General features: G+C 35.4%; 1 long non-coding RNA gene across 3 annotated transcripts in view; it reads right to left on the reverse strand.

Moving 5' to 3' along the window:
- LOC144317146 (uncharacterized) overlaps positions 1–16989 on the reverse strand; it is a 36665-nt gene that overhangs the window by 6591 nt on the left and 13085 nt on the right. For 2 of the 3 annotated variants that reach the window (XR_013383045.1, XR_013383044.1), the window contains exons 3-4: positions 4598–4706; positions 257–2211 (exon numbers count right to left, since the gene is read on the reverse strand). This is a non-coding gene — a long non-coding RNA (uncharacterized LOC144317146). Of the gene's footprint in view, positions 1–256; positions 2212–4597; positions 4707–16989 lie in introns of those variants that run through there. The other variant, XR_013383046.1, reaches the window with a different exon arrangement.

The following is a 16989-nucleotide window of genomic DNA, read 5'->3' on the forward strand; positions in this document are numbered from 1 at the left end:
AATATAAAATTATTTTAAAATCATCTTGAAGACAAAAACAAGTATATAATTAAATTTTGTAAAAATATGAAATGGAGAAAGCGTGCATACACAACAAAATGATTTTGGAAAAGCATGATGCAACTGAAAATATATTTAAGTCACTAGCCTTTGTAAAAAATATAAAATTCAGGAAGTATTTTAAGTTTTTGCTACAAATTCTTACTGTATGAGAGATATCTATACATAAAATTCTCATATTAATTTTCATATTTAAAAGTTTGAAAACTTATTTTGAATAACAATATTTCCAGAGAGGGGAAAAAGTCCTCTTTTCTACATTATCTACTACACATCCTTAGCCTAACTTGTTCTGTTTCCAGAATAATAGGTTGATTAATTTCCAGCCTTATCAAATTTCCTAGTTATATCAGACTTGTATTAAGTAAAATATTTTTTAGACATCCCTGTTCATTTCTTTTATATTTTGTTACATCATGGTACTTAAGATTTCTGGGTTTATAATTTTTCAGCATTTTCATCTGTACAATGCATTTTCATCCATTTTCAAATGGATGAGAGCAGAGGAGAGCAGAAATAGCTTTACCCCAGAGTCAATTTCCCATACATTCTAATTCAGGAGTGTGGAGGAGAGACAAATTATGAAGTCTCTATTTTTGTCACAGCCTTGCTCCCCACCATTACCTTCTCATCTCTGAAAGCTTTTCATCCTATCATTAAAAGGACTGCCAGCAATGTGTGCCTATATTTTGGCATTTAACTCATAACTATTGAGAACACGTACACATTTCCCCTCCAGCTAGATGATGAATAAATCCTTAACCGATCTAAAACAAGCCCAGTCACCAAGTTCAGGGCCCACCATTTCCATTTCTATGTGGCTTCTATTGCTACTTACCTCCCTAGAAGGGGGTATACATCTAACCTTGCGCAAAGAGCAGCTTGTAGATGCCTGGGCTGCAAGTTGCCTGGCAAACCCAACCTGACATGGACAGCAAATGCCACACTGAGAATGACATCTTGCTCATATGTGGTACCCAGGTTTTGTTACTCCACGTTAAATAGAATGTGGACAGAAGGAGAAGGCTCTATATAATATGGAAAATGAATCTTACAGGCAAAGATTAAAGGAATGTGTGTGGGTGGTGCAATTTGATAGGAAAAACCTGGCTTCTGTTAGCACTACACCTGGTCTAGGGGGTTGGGGGTGGAAAGGGGAGACAGAGGGGTGTAAGAATTGATTAAAAGTCTAATTTTTAAGCTATGGATTTCCATTTCTCCTCAGAAGACAAGCCTTCATTTCATCCCATCCATTAGTTTAACACAGACTCATTTCAAATGCACAATTAAATTTTACTTCAGTGTAAAGGAATTTAGGAATAAACAGCAGAGTTGCAGGGGGTGGAGGGGCAGATCACAAATATAATCGTGAGTTAATCAAATCTCTTAGCACAAATCTGAAACAATAAATGCTTTCAGGTAGTCTAGTTGACACTTTTCTTTCAGATCATAAGAACTCCCTACTTAAGTTTTATCATTTCATTTCTATGTCAGTGACTTGTTGTTGTGCTTTTTCTTTTGTTTTGTTTTGAGGGGGAGAGGGGAGGAGTTTCATAGTTTCAGAAGGGCATGGACCTCTACTTTGGTTCATTACATTTTTACTTCCCAGTCCAAGGACAATTTACTGCCTTTGAGCCCTTTTCTGCTTCTGGAAGAATAAAATCCTTCTCAGATTGAGCCCTAGACTGATCCAGTTTGGTTGTCCCCTAAAGCATAGTCTTTTCACTCCCATCCATACCTATGCGGCCGGTGGCCATGGGCCTCTATCCCAGTCTTCTCTGTCTCTCCAGGCTGACCTTCTGGAATGTATTCCCTTGGTCTTCTTTACTTGCTTTCTTCAGAATCCCCCAATCCTCATGGTCCTGGCAGACTCCTGATGGGGCTCAACTCTGCAGGAAGCCTCCTGGCACTTTGAGGTTCAGTTCATACTCCCACCCCCACCCCCATCTTTATAATCACTCCTGTGGGGAGCCACAGTAATGACACCATAATGACAATTCCAGTCTTTCCTCACAAATTTTAAAGCACTCAAGACTGCCCCATTTACATTTTAACGCAAGAATCATTAGTCCCTTGACAGAGAGAGCTCAGCTCTTCAATTCACAGCACTTTTTCTTCTTTTTCATCAGTAGGGAACATTTTATCACAAGCCTAGATAAAGAAGATAAAATATGTCTTAATGGCTCCCTTCATGCATATGTTTCATTAGAGATTACTCTATTTTCAGAGCTACCAAAAGCTCACACTACCTTCATAATTTAAAAATAAGCAAAATCAGCGTATTTCTTATCCAACCAGTTTCTGTTTTCCCACAGAAGTGACAGCGTGTGAGAGACAAGATTCTGTATATTGAACATGGAAACCTCTTATAGTTTGCTTTTTTTTTTGAGAGGTAATTTAATAATGATTAAAATTACACTGTGTAAACATGCCTTCATACATGATATGCACAGAGTATTAATTATAAATTTAATTAAAAATCTAATAAAAGTCTTGGTCTTCCATGAGTGAAAGAACTTTGAACAGTTCTAATTAACTACTGGTCTGATTTTCAGGTTATATATAGTTTATTACCAAGCACATTTCTGTGATTATTTGCTTTCTTTGTGCTTTTTAAATTTGTATGTCCCTTAAAGAATTAAAAATGTCTACCAAAATGTGTGCCAATACATGATACACTTTTTATGCTTTCTTCATTTGAATAAATAGGTTTTTTTTTAATATCTTTTTGACAAGACATCCTCCTAGTAACTTCACTTATTCAAATTTCTGGAAAACTTACTGTTAGCTGCAGTACTTCTCTTAAACTCGGATAAATCTCAGTGGTGAAAAGAGAAGAAAAAGTGGAGATAGTAGAGTTAGTATTGTCAACTTGCTGACACATTTTCAGGAGTACGATCCTCATTGACAAGGATGATATTAAAATGAAATTTACCACTTTATTTAGAGTCCCTTTAAACATGACACCAAATTTTGAGGACAAAATGATTTGGGGGCCAAATTTAGCAAACCTAAAGCAAACCTCTTGCCAGCCACTAAGTGAGATGATGGGGAACCTCCCAGCACCTGCACTCTTCCATGCTGCCTTGAACACACAGCTCTGGACAAACTTTGGTATTAGGCTTACTTGCTTTCGTCTGGTATTGCTCATCCAAAAGCATGAGATTGGATGTATTTTCCCCGGTGTCAGCTTTTTAATGGGTGATCAGTAAATTCTTTTTAAATGTAGATGTAACATCAGTTCCTAACTGTGGCCTGAATGTTTGCTTCTCCCCAAAAGTCATATGTTAAAACCTAATGCTCAATGTGATGCTATTAGGTGGTGGGGCCTTTTTAGGTGATAAGTTCATGAGGGTGGAATCCCCAAGACTGATATCAGCACCCATTTAAAGAGATACCCTAGACTGCAAGATACATCCATGAAGGCAAGAGAAACAAAAGCAAAAATGAACTATTAGGACTTCATCAAGATAAGAAGCTTTTGCACAGCAAAAGATACAGTCAACAAAACTAAAAGACAACCTACAGAATGGGAGAAGATATTTGCAAATAACAGATCAGATAAAGGGCTAGTATCCAAGATCTATAAAGAACTCATAAAACTCAACACCCAAGAAACAAACAATCCAATCATGAAATGGGCAAAAGACATGAACAGAAATCTCACAGAGGAAGACGTAGACATGGCCAACAAGAACATGAGAAAATGCTCCGCATCACTTGCCATCAGGGAAATACAAATCAAAACCACAATGAGATACCACCTCATACCAGTGAGAATGGGGAAAATTAACAAGGCAGGAAACCACAAATGTTGGAGAGGATGCGGAGAAAGGGGAACCCTCCTGCACTGTTGGTGGGAATGTGAACTGGTGCAGCCATTCTGGAAAACTGTGTGGAGGTTCCTCAAAGAGTTAAAAATAGACCTGCCCTACGACCCAGCAATTGCACTGCTGGGGATTTACCCCAAAGATACAGATGCAGTGAAACGCTGGGACACCTGCACCCCGATGTTTATAGCAGCAGTGTCCACAATAGCCAAACTGTGGAAGGAGGCTCGGTGTTCATCGAAAGATGAATGGATAAAGAAGCTGTGGTCTATGTATTCAATGGAATATTACTCAGCCATTAGAAATGACAAATACCCACCATTTGCTTTGATGTGGATGGAACTGGAGGGTATTATGCTGAATGAAATAAGTCAATCGGAGAAGGACAAACATTATATGGTCTCATTCATTTGGGGAATATAAAAAATAGTGACAGGGAATAAAGGGAAAGGAGAACAAATGAGTGGGAAATATCAGAAAGGGAGACAGAACATGAGAGACTACTAACTCTGGGAAACGAACTAGGGGTGGGGGAAGAGGAGGTGGGCGGGGGGTGGGGGTGACTGGGTGATGAGCACTGAGGGGGGCACTTGATGGGATGAGCACTGGGTGTTATTCTATATGTTGATAAATTGAACACCAATAAAAAATAAATTTACAAAAAATAAAAAATGAAAAAAAATAGATACCCTAGAGAGTTAGCTTACCCCTTCTGCAATGTGAGATTACAGAGAAAAGATGGCCTTCTGAGGAATGGGTTCTTGCCAGATACCAAATCTGTTGGTGTCATGATCTTGGATTTCCCAGCCTCCAGAACTATGAGAAAGAAATATTTGATGTTTATAAACCAACTAGTGTCCAGTATCTTGTTCTAACAGTCCACACAGACTAAACAGTTATCTATGAAAACCTTCTGAGGACTTTTAGATTATATAAATTAACTTTTGTATCATGGTTACTTAATACCTACTAAGTGCCAACTTGATTGTATTTTTTTCTAAGCTGCTTTGCTTCATTAACATTTACTCATCCTTCTGTCTCAACTAAGACTTGAAGTGTCAACTAAGATCAAGATACTCCCTGGTCATCCTTGACCAGGTTGCTCCCCTTCAAGGTGTTTCCATAGTACCCTGTGCTTCCCATCGTACTCTGGGCTTCTACTTCCGTAGCCAAGTGGGAGACCAGCAACCCATCAAACTAGTATTGAGATTACTTCAGAGTGAATGCATATGACATACGAAAGATGCAAAAGGAATTCCTACCTGAACTTCCCTTATCTAACTGGAACAGAACTTTACAAGAGTCAGCTGCCACAAATCTCCCTCCACCACAAGTCATAGTATACTCAGAGATGCACTGACCTTGTGTTAAAAAAAATTTTTTTTTTGCAAACAAGTCCCATCAGGACCTTCCATCCTTTGAAACCTTTAAGAGTCACCCACCCTTCTAGCCTTTGTTAAACTGATACAAAAACCTTTACCCCAAGAGCTACTATCTCTATAGGGTATTCCTATGTATGTAGTATTTTTCTCCTGTTAATCATTCTATTTTGGTTAATTTGCAGGCCCCTGACCAGTCTAACCTAAGTTGGTAGAGAAGCTTTCCCCTCAACACATGGCATTGTTTATTACAAATTGATTTTAACATGACTATAAACTCTCTGGAAGCAGAGACTAAGTCTGTCTTGTATTCACTGAATCCCTCCAGAAGGTTCTCTAAGTTGGTGCTTATCCTTGACTATTTTTTTCATTTCATTCACACCTGAACAAAGTTACTGGAATTAAAATTCACATAAAATAGTCATTTCTCCCTCGAAGCTAACTAGATTTTCTTAATTGAACTAGTTATTTGATCTTTGCTAAATATACCAATGATTCTTCTTATCCACATCCCTATCTCACCTTCCAGATCCACTGACCACTAGGAGACTGACAGTTCTTTTCTGCCTATGTTGTCACTCTGGTTGACTGGCTCCTGGTTGAATTTGACCAATGAGAGGTACCAGCAGGAAATCAGAGGGTAGGAGGGGAGAGAGAGGTCAAAGTTACATTTTCTACATTCCCTCCTGCTCAGTGCAGCATCTCTGGTAGTAGTGTGTCCCTTTGCAATTTTGGAGCCCACACAGGGCCCCTCTTTCCAGGTTCCAGCTTATTGGATTCTGCTAACTCCACTTTCTCTCCTTGCTCCTTCAGCCCAAGGGTATCAACAATTTCCCACTGCTACTAATTTCTGGGTACCTAACCTTCCTTTTTTGCACCTTGAACCCTCTCTGTTAATGCCTTTATTAAAATCTCTTCACTGAACTATCAGTAGTTCCTGTTTCCTGAAGGGACCACAACTAACACAATAAATAACTTGATGGGTTGTTGTTGGTTTTATTTTGTGGAAGAAAGTGGGGAGGAGAGTGGGAGTGCTAAAAGTGCTAGGGTTTTTATATATCCTTAATAACTGAAAATGACCAAATATTATTGAGTATCAATGTTTTGTTATGGCATTTGCCTGGGAATATTATTCATGCTTTAAATGTTTAGATTTCTAGATTCAGTTTCTTCGGATCATCCAATTATTCTTCTCAACTCTTTGATCTTTGTTTCTGGTCCATCTATTCTATTTTTTCCTTTGGGAATTCTATATTCCTTAGTGGGATCTCACTGATCTTTTCCCCATTTTTAAATTATCTTTCTCATAACTTTAATCTTTTTGTCCATTTTTTTCTGTGTTCTGAGAGAGTTTTACAAATTCTATTCACTGATATTTTCCTTCTTTTGCTATTTCCATCTCTTTTAAACTTGGCAGTCATGTTTTTCAAATTCAAGCAATCCTTCATTATTTCAGATTTTCATAATTGTTTATTCAAGTTATATAAATGCAATTCCCTCTTGAATCTTAATGAGAAGATTAAAAATCAGATATTTTCCAAAGCAGTTTACTGAAAATCGCAGTTCTCTGAGTTGGGTTACCCCCCTCCTATTTTTCTTTGGCTTAAAAATACATTTGTAGACAATATAATATTCTCCTTACCCATCATTTAGGGGGTGCTATATACTTCTCAGGTTTTGCTTACAATTAAGTAAAACTTGAGTTAGGTTCTATCAGATATTGGTGTGAGTTTCTGCCCAAACCCTTAATTCAGAGGGGCATCTGAGTCAGGGTTAAAGAAATAAAGGGAAAAAGGCTTCAGAAGATACCAACAGAATCCTGCAGGGAATGAGTCAGAAATAACCTGCAGCCTGAGTTGCTGCCAGTAACCATGTTTTATTCCTTGTATTCCTAGTACAATATCTACTAAAAGAAAAGAAAAAAAAGTTTTTGATGGATTGAATGACTGAGTGAGTTCAGAGTTCAAGAGTTTTTAAAGTAGTCACTGAAAAAAATTTCCATATTAAAAAATAATCAAACTTTTAAATATTCATTATTTTAACACACTGTCAGTTCAATAAATTGTGGGTTTAAAGAAGAAATTAATTTAATGTTTTTAAGTTCCAAAGTGTCATTTTTATTTAAATGTCATTGTTTTCTGAGTCCTGAGTCAATAGTCTTTCTCTCTGTACTTGGAAAGAACAAATATGCAGATGAATCATCCAACTTGCAAATAGGCCATGCAAGGCATGATGGTGTCAAGGAAAGAGCAAACCAATTTGTGAGAGTAGACCAAAGTCCTATTTCCACTATTCCAGCCATATGACGTGGGTGTGTCACTTTAGAAAAATCTTGGATTTCTTATCTGAAAAATCTGCTTCATTTATCTTAAAAGAAGGGGACAAAGTGTATTTTAACTGTGAAGTACTATGCAAATCTCAGTTGTGGTTATTATTATAATTTCATGTACTGTATTGATTGTAAACAAAATGTTCTCTGAATTAGAAAGTAAAGAATACAAAAAACTTCAAAAATGGAAGGAAAAACCCAACTGATCTCTGGCTGCCAAGGAAGTGGAACAAAAGGAAGTGAGTTTCAGCAAGAGGCAGAATTCAGAAAGTAATAAAATCCTCACCTTTCAGAATAACTGACCACAATACAATCTACCTGAGATCAGGGTAGCTCCCTCTTCCAAAAAAAAAAAAAAAAAAAAAAAAAAAATTCAAAAGGAGAATAAATAGACCATTCTGTGTTGACCATGGGATGGCAAACTGACAACTGCAGGTCAAATCTGCATTGTGGATGAGCTTTATTTGACCAACAAAAAGTTGTTACTTTTTACACTGAATTTGAATGTCTTTGGGTAGTCCTTTGGTTGGTCTTTGTAGTACCCATAACCTTCGGTTATCTCCTACCCAAACTTTTACTCATTCAAGCTACCTGCAGAGCCTTCAAGGCTTTTGAGGTTTTGACCTCTGCTGAAGGCCAGTGTCCTAGCTGATGCTCTTGCTATTGCTCCTTCAAAGCTTTCCCCAAAGCATTCTAACTGGTCTCTATGTCTTCAGCCTATCATATAATGAATCTGATAAGTCCTTAAGTCCAAAATTCTTTTTTTTAGATTTTATTTATTTATTCATGAGAAAGAGAGAGAGAGGGGAGACACAAGCAGAGGGAGAAGCAGGCTTCTGCAGGGACTCCATGATCACACCCTGGGCCAAAAGCAGGTGCTAAACCACTGAGCCACCCAGGGATCCCAAGTCCAAAATTCTTAAGACCAATGTACAATACCTTTTAAGAAAAGTTCCCCAAATCCCCTTTTTAGCCTTATCTTCTTCCTTGCTTCCACACTCCTCTCTTTAGGTACTCCAAATCTTCTATTTGGGAGACATATCACCCTTATTTATACTTCTGAGCCTTATGTAAGGTGTTTTCTATGGCTAGAATATCTGTTAAACTGCCTTTTATTCTTCATGGTCAACATCAAATCTCATTCCCGTGAGACCTTTCCTAATTTTCTCTTACTACTTCAGAAAGAGTTAGTTTATTCTTTCTTCTGTGTTTCCATTACATTCTATACCCAATTCTAGGACTTCTATTGCATATAAGTTTATGTATCCATGTCTATTTTCCCTGCTATACTGTAAGATCTTCAAGGCCAGAGGCTGCATCTAATTAACTTTTGGATCTATCTCAGTTCTTAAAATAGATGATTATTTCAAGATTGTAATTGATAAAAGGTTTGGGGAATATATAATTTTCAATGGCCATCCTTAAGGTTATTAAATAAATAAGTAACACAACAAGAGTGCCCTTTATTTTCCATTTCTTCTAGAAACAATAAATACTGTTATGTGGACCTTTTTGATTGGGTAAGTGATATCCGGTCAGATATGTTACCTACCCCAGAGATGAAGAGCCAGTTTTTCCAAACATGTATCTTTGACAAAGCAGAGCAGGGGATCCCTGGGTGGCGCAGCGGTTTGGCGCCTGCATTTGGCCCAGGGCGCGATCCTGGAGACCCGGGATCGAATCCCACATCGGGCTCCCAGTGCATGGAGCCTGCTTCTCCCTCTGCCTGTGTCTCTGCCTCTCTCTCTCTCTCTCTCTCTCTCTCTCTGTGACTATCATAAATAAATAAAAATTTTTAAAAAAATTAAAAAAAAAGCAGAGCAGGCTGGAACATTGTCAAGCTATCATTCTATTGCTACTTGCCATCTCCTTGCAAACATAAAACTGCAAAATGTACCAGTTATAATATAGGCTGAGGAAAATTTGCCTGACACACTCCAGGGCACAGCAATCTTGAACACAGGGGACAAAGCTGATGGACCAAATCCCAGACACTGAAATATTATCAATGTCAACAACATGTGGAAGCAGCACTCCATTTTTCACATTGCTTTAGAAGAGACTCAAGAGCAACAGATTTGACTTGCAATACAAAGAGTAACAGTAAATAAATAAAACCAGTATCGAGAATGAAATGCCATAAGAGGGATTTCATGATTCCTAGATCATACTCATTTAGAAAAACATGCATAACTCTGTGAAATATTCCTCTGCAACAGTGATCCAGCAGAACACTAGCTCTTCATGATCATTAGAGTAGATTAGTATATTAGGGTTAAACAAGAAGAGTCATACAAAAATGTTTCTGACCTTTGAAACTTATGTGTAGTTGTATGGTGAAATAAGAGCAACATGTCATATCTCTCTATAATCTCAAAATAAGGAATTAACTCTATATAGAATGTATTAATTCATTAATTCAATAAATATTATTGAGAATATATTGGATACTATTCTGGGTGTTGGGATGAAAAAGATGAACAAAACTTACAGAACTCTGCACTCATAGAACTTGAATTCTGGTGGGTGAAGCTGACATTTTAGTGATGATTGCAATTTCTTATTTTTTTTTTTTTAATTTCCAGGTCTTCTGGAAATACTATAGATAGTCAACATTTTGGAGAAACGATCTTGAGGGCAGCCCAGATGGCTCAGTGGTTTAGCGCCACCCTTACCCCAGGGCCTGATCCTGAGGCCACGTCTGGCTCCCTGCATGGAGCCTGCTTCTCCCTCTGCCTATGTCTCTGCCTCTCTCTCTATATATATATATGTCTCTCATGAATAAATACATAAAATCTTAAAAAAAAAAGGGGATTTAAAAAAAAAAAAAGGGGATTTTGACACTGCAAAATGAAAGTCAGTGAACAGCAATAAATCATCTTAAGATTTATTAGTATCTAAGGATATTTATTATTACTATCCAAGGATGTTTATTATTATCTATGGATAGACTAAAAACTATTTAAAGCTCAGCTGAATAAAATTTTGTTGTGTAATTTAAGACTAGTTAAATTCATTCTGAAATTATGAGAGCCTGAGCTATGGTTAGGGCATTGTATAGTAAACCAATTATATCTTGCACTTTGCACTCTCCTTCCATACTGAAAACTACAAAAAAAATATCAGTTACATAGCATAGGTTGAAGGAAAACACACACACACACACACACACACATATGACATATACATTTATACATGAAGGATATACACTTATAGCTGAGGACTGAAACTTTGACATCTTCTGAGGTGAGAGGGCAGCACCCAAGATTTCCATATGAAGCCAAGACCTTAGAAGAGGGTGAAGTAGAATATGAAGGTCTAACTTACATCCAATTAGAATCTCACAGAGAGAGAGAACAGAGGTCAAAGAAAACAGGCAATGTTTGAAGTGATAATGTTGGAGAAACATCCAAATTTGATGAAAGACATGAATCCACAAAAAGAGAAGGTATGATTGATAAATAAATAAATCCATACCTATAAGCATTGTAATGAAAGTGTGGCATGTTGTGATGATTAATTTTATGTGTCAACTTAACTAGGTTAAAGTATGTCCAGATAACTGGTAAAAACATTACTTCTGAGTATATCTGTGAAGATATTTCCTGAAGAAATTACCATTTGAATTCATGAACTAAGTAAAGCAGATGGTCCTCCTCAGGGTGGTTGGACATCATCCAATCCATTGAGGACCTTAATAGATCAAAAAGGTGGAGGAAGGGCTAATCACTATCTCCATTTGAGCTGGGACATCTATTTTCTTTTGTCCTCAGACATTTGTGATCTTAATTGGTAAGCCTTAAAATTTGGACCAGGACTTACACCGTCACCACCCTCCACCCCCTGGTTCTCAGGCTGTTGGACTCAGACTGAATTATACCACTAGATTTCCTGGTTCTCCAGCTTACAGATGGCAGATTGTGGGACTTCTCAGCCTCCATAATCATGTGAGCCAATTCCTATTTTGTATATATGGTTCTGGATTCTCTGGAGAACTCTGACTAACACAAATATCAAAGAAAAATAGTCTTATAAGTAACCTGAAAGAAGAGATAAATATGATAAACCATTTAAAAGGGAATGACAGCTGGACAAAGCACCCTTCTTAACAGGAATAATGGAAGCCAGTGACAGTGTAATTTACCTTTAAAGTGAATTGTGTACTCAACTAAATTATCTCTCAAGATAACTATCTTTCAAAAATTAATGTTGGGGTGCCTGGGTAGCTAAGTGGTTGAGTGTCTGCCTTTGCACAAATTGTGATCCTGGAGTTCTGGAATCGAGTCCCACATCAGGCTCCCTGGGGGGAGCCTTCTTCTCCCTCTGCCTATGTCTCTGGCTCTCTCTGTGTGTCTCTCATGAATAAATAAATAAAATCTTTGAAAAATGCTAATGTGAAATAAATATATTTCCAGACAAACAAAAACTGAGAAAGCTATTACTAGCAGACTTTCAGTAAAGGAACTTTTAAACTTCAAAAATATACTTAACATTTAAATAGCATTTTCTATATGCCAGGTTCCTCATATTTATTAGCAAATTCATCCTCAAAATAATCCCCTGTTGTAGTCACTATCATTATCCACATTTTACAGTGAGGTTAAGGTCCAAGGTCACACTGTTAGTAAATAACAGCTCCAGGGTTTGAACTCAGTCTAAGTAAGCCTAAATGAAGGTGCATTTTAAGACAAAAGAAAATATTACCAGAAAGGTCTGAGATTTAAGAAGAAATAGTGGACAAAGAAACCAGTAAATATATTGGTGTATATAAACTAATGTTGTCTGTATAAAATGATAATGCTAATAATTATGCTCTCTAATCTGTGGAGTTAAAAATCATATAAAATTGATAAAAATTGCATATAAATTCAAAGGGAGTAGTGTTATAAGTCTATGTTCTAAGTATAAATTGCTTTAACGTCTATATATTTGTCAAGATGATAGTAAGAATGAGTTAACTTTAAACTTTCTTAATTTAAGAATAGATGGTAGAGTGGTGTGCATGATTTCTGAAAAAGGCTGCTGCTTATGACTAAAGATGTAGAGTGGCTGAGTGGATTTAAAAAAATAAGATCCAACTATATGCTATTTAAAAGAGACTCACTTTGGATTTAAGGACACAAATAGGCTGAAATTGAAGAGATGAAAAAATATTCTGTGTAAATGGTAGCTAAAAGAGAGCCAGCGTGGCTATACTTACATCAGACAAAACAGACTTTAAGTCAAAAACTGTCGCAAGAGATAAAGAAGGACATAAAATAATGATAAAAGGGTAAATTCACCAGGAGAATATAACAATTATGAATATAATTGTACCCAATATCAGATACCTAACATATAAAGCAAAAATTGACAGATCTGAAGAGAGAAATAGAGAAATAATAGAAATAATAATGAAGTAGGAGACTTTACAATACCCTACTTTTGATAATGGAGAGAACAACCAGACAGAAAATTAACAAATAAACAGTGAACTTGAACAACACCATATCCCAATGAATCTAAGGGGCATATATGGAACATTTCACCTAATAGTAGCAGCAAATACATTCTTCCCAGGTACATATGGAACATTCTCTAGCATAGACATGTGTTAGGTCACAAAATAAGTGTTAACAAATATAAGAAGACTGAAATCATATCAAGTACCTTTTCTGACTATAATGAAATGAAACTAGAAATCAATACCAGAAGGAACACTGGAAAATTGACAAATATGCAGAAATTAAACAATATGCTTTTGAATAGCCAATGGGTTAAAGAAGAAATCAAAAGAGAAATTAGAAAACTGAGACAAGTGAAAACAAAACAACATTTCAAAACTTTTGGGATGCAGCATAAACAATTGTAAAGGAAGTTCATAGCAATAAATTCCTACATAAAAAAAAAAAAGAGAAAGATCTCAAATACACAACAAAACTATACACCTCAAGGAACTAGATAAAAAAGAACAAACTAAGCTTAAAGTGAGGAAAACGAAGGAAATAATAAAGGTTGGAGCAGAAATAAATCAAATATAGAACAAAAACATTTTTTAAATCAATAAAAGTAGGAGTTGGTGTTTTGCAAAGATAAATAAAATTGATAAATCTTTAACCAGACTAGGGAAAAAAAGACGTTTCAAACAAATAAAGTCAGAAATTAAAGAGGAGACATTACAACAGATGCCACAGAAACAAAAAGGATCATAAGAAACTATAATAAACAATTATATGTCAAGTAACTGAATAACCTAGAAGAAATGGATAAATTCCTAGAAATATAAGGCCTGCCAAGGCTGAATCAAGAAGAACTGGGAAGCCTGAATAGACCAATAATAAGAAGTATGAAATTACTTCAATACAATAAAGACTATATATGAAAAGCCCACAGCTAACCTCATACTAAATAGTAAAAAACTGAAAGCTTTTCTTCAAATATCAAGAATGAGGCAAGGTTTCCCTTTCTCATCACTTCTATTCAACATAACAGTGGAAGTCTTACCCATGACAATTAGGCAAGAAAAAAAATGCATCCAAATGGAAAGGAAAAAGTAAAATTGTCCCTCTTTGCAGATGACATGGTTTTATATATAGGTTTCCTAAAGACTACACACACACACACACACACATACACACACACAAACTGTTAGAAGTAATAAATTCAGTAAAACTTCAGGATTCACAATCAACACACGGAAATCAGGTGCATTTCTATATACTAACAATGAATTATCTGAAAAGGAAATTAGGGAAACAATCCCATTTACAATAGTGTCAAAAAGAATAAAATACTTAGGAATGAACTTAAGTAAGGAGATAAAAGACTTACTACAAAACCACAAAACATGATGAAAGGAATCAAAGAAGACACAAATGGAAAGATGTCTCATGTACACTGATTGGAAGACAATATTGTTAAAATGTCCATATTACCCACAAAATGATCTACAGATTCAATGTAATCTCTATCAGAATTCCAATGGCATTTTTATAGAAATAGAAAAACCAATTCTATAACTCACAGGGGACCAAAAAGAACCCCCAAATAGTCAAAACAATTAGAAGAAAGCTGTAGTCAAAATACTTACTGATTACAAAGCTACAGTAAATAAAACAGTATTTACTGGCATAAACACAGACATATAGACCAATGGGAACAGAATGGAGAGTCCAGAAATAAATCCACACATATACAGCCAACTAATTTCAACAAGAGTGTGAAGAATACACAATGAGAAAGGATAGTCTCTTCAACAAATGGTGTTGAAAACTGGATATTGGCATGCAAAAGAATGAAACTGGACCCATATACCATACACAAAAGTCAATTCAAAGTGGATTATAAGCTTAAATGTAAGATCTGAAACTATAAAACCTCAATAAGAAAATGTGGGGAAAAGCTTCATGACATTGGTCTTGGCAATGATTTCATGGATATTGGCATCAAAAACACATACAACCAAAGCAAAAATAGGTAAGTGGGACTACATCAAATTGAAAATCTTCTGCGTAGTAAAGGAAATAACTGACAGAATGAAAAGGTAACTTACAGAATGGGAGAAAATACTTATATGTCATATATCTTATAATGGGTTAATTTACAAAATATGTAAGGAACTCCTAAAATTCAATACCAAGAAAAAAAGTATTAAAAATGAGTTAAAGACCTGAACAGACATTTCTCAAGAGAAGACATACAAATGGCCATCAGTTATATGCAAAGATGCTCCATGTCATTAATCATTAGGGAAATGCAAACTGAAATCAGATGAGACATAGTCTCACACCTGTTGATAGTTATATTTAAAAAAAGACAACAAGTGTTGGCAAGAATGTGAAAAACCAAAATCCTTATACACTGTTGGTAGGAATGAAAATGGTATAGCTACTATGGAAAATTATATGAAAGAGGTCCTCAAAAAATTAAAAATAGAACTATCATATGATCAGCAATCCACTTCTGGGTATTTATCCAAAATAGTTGAAATTAGGATCTCAAAGAGGTAGGATTCCTATGTTCATTGTGGCATCCTTGAAGCAACCTTAATGTCCATTGATAAATGAATAGATGAAGAAAATGTCATATACATACATATATATACATATATATATATATGTATATATATAATGTAATATTATTCAGCCTTTAAAACGAAGGAAATCCTGCCATATGTGATGACATAACTAAACCTGGAGGATATTATGTGAATGAAATAAGCTAGTCACAGAAGGACAAATACTGCATGATTCCATTTATTGTGAGGTATCTAAAATAGTCAAACTGATAGAAGCAGAGTGGAAAAGTGGTTGCCAGGAGCCCAGAAGGAAGGAGAAATAGGGAGTGGTTAACCAAGAGGTATAATGTTTCAGTTATGTAAGATGAATAAGTTCTAGAGATCTGTGCCTATAGTTAACAATAAATGCTGTATTGTATACTGAAACAATCTATTAGGAGGGTACATTTCACATTCAGTGTTCTGATCAGAGTAAGAAAAATTTTTTTTAATTTGAAAGAACTTTAAGGAAAAATTGATATTATCTATCATCATAGTGGAAAATTTCAATACATCTCTCTCAATTATTAACAAGGCAAGCTGACAAAAAATCAGTAAAGCTATGGAAAATTTGGACAACAAAATTAACAAGCTTGGTCTCTTTGACTTATACAATATAATGCACCCATCATTTACTACATTTAAAAATGATGAGTATGTTCTCAGCCACAGGACAAGTTTTAGCAAATTTCAAAGAATTTCCATCACATAATCATATTCTCTAACCACAATGCAATTAAGTTAGACATCCATAACAAAAGGATCACTGTAAAAAGTCTTCACACAGGTATTTGGTAAGGAAACAATGTTCCAAAAAGTCACAGTGCAAAAAAAAAAAAAAAAAAGAAATAAAAATGTAAATTTATTTTAGAACACATGGAAGTACTAAAAAATGAAAACACAATATATCAATACCTATGGGATACACTAAACATATATTTCAAAAGACATGTATAGCTTTCAAGGCTTATATTAGAAATAAAAGACTGAAAATTTAGAAGTCAAGCATCAACTTTCAAGAAGTTGAAAAACATAAAGTCAAGTATATAGGAAGAGATAATACAGATAAGAGCAGACATTAATGAAATTATTTAGATAGACATAAAAATAAAGTTACAATTGTTGATAAGGAAAAATCTCTATGATCTCTTATTAAATAAAAAGCAAGATGAAGAATCACACTAATAATATGATCAGGATTCTGTAAAAACTAAGATGATACATCTATATGTATAATATGTCTTTTTTATATAATATGTCTTTAAAAGTAAACAAGAGACAACAAATGAAGATTGTTTCTAGAGATAGTGGATCTGGAACAAGGAGGAAGATTTTGGTTTTTCATTTTATACCCCC

This window comes from Canis aureus, chromosome 7 (genome assembly GCF_053574225.1).
Source record: "Canis aureus isolate CA01 chromosome 7, VMU_Caureus_v.1.0, whole genome shotgun sequence".
NCBI lineage: Eukaryota > Metazoa > Chordata > Mammalia > Carnivora > Canidae > Canis > Canis aureus.